Here is a 3,520-nt window from a genome sequence, read left to right on the forward strand (position 1 = left end):
CTGCCTGGCCTTCCCGTAGAATCCCAAGTCAAGCTGTGCTCTGTCCCTTCCCCTGCCTCCTGTTACCTCCTGGTCAACCCTGGTGCTTCTCCCTTTAGCATGGGAGTGCCAGGCCTCTCAATTCTAGGGGATGTGCAACATTTGACTTCTTTCAGGGCAGTGACTTCTCCCAGTCACCTTCATAAATGAAAAACTGGCATAAGTCACCCTGTCATGTAAAGAAACCCAGGCTAGCTAACTAGAGGACAACACTATACAGAAGAGATAAGCTGTCCCAGCTAAGGGTCCCCAAACCACTCAGCCCCAACTGATCTGTCAACCAATGGCAGCTAAATAAATGGCCCAGAAGATAAGTCACCAAGCTGAACCTGAACCAAACTAGACCCACAGAACTGTGAGTAAATCAGAAGGTCATTGTTTCATACCACTAAGTTTGGGGAGGTTTGTTACGCAGCAATAGATAGCTGATACATTCCTCTGTGGTGAAAGGGTTCTAGAGAAATAAAAGTGGACCAGGGTTAGAAGGCTCTGATCCAGGCAAGAACTGATGGGTCTTGGCCTAAAAAAGTAGCAGTGGAGATGGAGAGGTGGCCTGAGTCCAGATAAGGTTTGGGATAACTATCAAGAGTTGCTGATTAGGGCAGCACCTGGCAGGGTCATCAGCCAGCCGCCATGCACGGCCCAGTGAGGTGGCAGCCGACCTCAGTTCCCCCAAAATTATAAAAGCAGGAAAACTCAAGACAAGGAAACCCAGTAAGGCCAGTGATTTCAGCAACATGGCAAACTGGCCACCACCAGGAGAGTTAGTGAGCACTGGATACTGGAAATTGAAATCAGGACCTCACGCCTGCTACACATGTGCTCTTCCGCTGGCTCCATCCCCACGCTTTCTATTTTGAGATAAGGTCTGTTACTGAAAACTTGCGATCCTCCAGTGTCATTCTCCTGTGTAGCTGAGATTCCTGAAAACCTTTCTGCAGTCTCAGAGTATCATCAGCCAAGGAAATAAGAAGCCACAAATTAGAGAAGAAAAAGAAGAGAAAGTTGAAAAGAGGAGTAACAATGAGAGCAAAGAAAACCGGGACACAATATTAGACGGTCCTCTCGAAAATGTCCACGAGGATGAGGCCAGGTCAGCAGTCGAGGAAAGAGAGGAATGAACACAAGTGGGCACCACCGCACTCAGAGGATGTAAGACCAGATCAGGAGATCCCAGAGCAGCTCTCGGGGTCAACCTGAAGCAAAGAAGTCACCCCATAAAAACAGGAGAAACGGCACATGAATTTGGAGGTGAGACTGAAAAAAGAGATGATCAGGATGAAGTATCCAGTGTGAGGAGCGAGGTGGGTAATATCCAAGGTTCCTTCAGAGGCTGAGGAGGAGGAGGAGGACGGGGAAGAGGAGGAGGCAGAAGAAACCCTTGAGTGAACTTTGATTTTTCGTATGGTGACGAAGAACATGGTGAAAGGATGGGTCAGCCATTTCAAACAGAAATTAACACCAGTATGTACCCAAAGGACTTAAAATCAGCACACTACAGTGACACAGCCACATCAATGTTTATAGCAGCTCAATTCACGGTAGCTAGATTGTGGAATCCACCTAGAAGCCCTTCAACAGATGAATGGATAAAGAAACTGTGGTATATACACACGTTGGAATATTATTCAGTCATAAAAAAGAATATTATGGCATTTGCAGATAAATGGATGGAATTGGAGAATATCATGCTAAGTGAAATAAGCTGATCCCCCAAAACCAAGGGCCAAATGTTTTCCCTGATAAGTAGATGATGATATACAATGGGGTGGGGGGTGAGAGAAGAATGGAGGAACTATAGATTATGTAGAGGGACATGAGAGGGAGTGGGGTATGAAAGATGGTGGACTGAGACAGACATCATGACCCTATGTACACACATGATGATATGAATGGTGTGAATCTACATCATGCACAACCATACAAATGGAAAGATGTACCCCATTTGTGTACAGTGAATCAAAATGCAGTCTGTAAAAATAAAAAAATAATTAAAAAAAAAGACATTAACACCAGCATGATGTATTACTATGACGATGGTACCAGTGTACAGGTGTATCCTGCGGAAGAAGCATCACTTAAAGAGTACGTTAAGCGTCAAATTGAATATTACTTCAGTACAGAAGACTTGGAACGTGACTTCTTTCTTTGAGAAAGATGGATGAGCCAGGTTTCTTGCCCGTTTCCCTGACTGCTGGATTTCACCGCGTTCAGGCGCTCACCACAAACCTTAGTCCCATGTTAGAGGCCCTGAAGGACAGCACGGAAGGAGAAGCTGTGGAGGAGAAAGTGAGGAAAAAGACAGAACCAGAAAAACGGCCCATCCCAGGCCCTCCTCCCAGAAGTGCCCCAGACAGACTGCTCCTGCTGACCGATTGCCCGGAGTTTGTGCCAGGCCGAGCTTTTTGTAGCCTATAGTCAGGGTGATGATTGGCTGATGCCCCCGATGTCATCTGATGGGCAGATGACAGAACAGGCGACTCGCTGGAATGCATTGTAAATCCTGGAACAAACCGGACTGCAGAGAGGGAGGTACCCGACGGACTTCTGTGTGAGAGTGTCCACCGTCCACCCTGGGCAGCACAACCGTGGAGAGGACCACCTCTGCCACGACGGGGGACAGAGCCGGGGACAGAGCCGACCTTCCTGGGGCTGCCCGCCCTTTTCTGTGTGACTGGACTTAGGCCGCGTGGCTACACTTATTTGCAGGGGAAGCTAATTACTATGGTTGGGGAAATACTGCAGCTTCTGTCTTCTGTCTCCAGGCGTGTGTGCTTGCGTCCAGGTCAATGAAGCAGAGACAGAGAGGACTGTGTGGCCGAGGTGTGGGTTTCCCAGCCTGCCAGGCCCTTGGCTCTTCGCCGTGGTGAACATTGTAACTCACGTGTTACGATGTTTCACAAGGACTGTGGGACTCGTTAATGTGGACGTTTACCGGGTAAGAAATTGAAGAAATAAACGGGTATTTTTTTCCATTATCCTTCAAAATGTATTTCTGATTCATCAGTGTAGTCCTGCCCGTCAGAAAAGCATTCATGATGGACGGTTTCACAGAAATTTTTATCTCATTGCTTTGTCAGCCCTGCGCTTCTACTCCCAGCAAGCAACTTGGGCAGGTGTTTTAAAAGTTGGAGAGATGTGACATTGTGTGTTTGCTTGTTTTTTAAAGATAGAATGGCTGATTGTAAAAGTTAGATTGATTCATTATTGTGTACACTTGGGTCCAAGATGACATTTTTAACCAGCTTATGAACAATCATTGTTAAATTGGATAATATAGAAAATACTCTTTCCCCAGGATAGTGAATTAAGGTCAGTCCAGTTGGTGATGCCTGTCCATTGATCATTTATGCATCAGTAATAAAAATACAAGAATAAAATAAAAAAGGGTTGCTGATCAGATGTGGGTGTGAGAGGAAGAGAGGATTCTAGAAAGATAGCACATTTTTAGCCTGAGCAATCCGACAAACAATGCAGCATT

At 46.2% G+C, this 3,520-nt stretch overlaps 1 pseudogene across 1 annotated transcript; it reads left to right on the forward strand.

Annotated features, from left to right (window-relative positions):
* Positions 1–707: 707 nt before the first annotated feature.
* Positions 708–2,457, forward strand: LOC306664629 (la-related protein 1B-like; annotated as a pseudogene). The gene is made up of 3 exons: positions 708–818; positions 981–1,507; positions 2,056–2,457. The product of its transcript is annotated as a la-related protein 1B-like (transcript).
* The last annotated feature ends 1,063 nt before the right edge of the window (positions 2,458–3,520 follow it).

This window comes from Sciurus vulgaris (genome assembly GCF_902686455.1).
Source record: "Sciurus vulgaris genome assembly, chromosome: 1".
In the NCBI taxonomy this organism is placed as follows: Eukaryota; Metazoa; Chordata; class Mammalia; order Rodentia; family Sciuridae; genus Sciurus; species Sciurus vulgaris.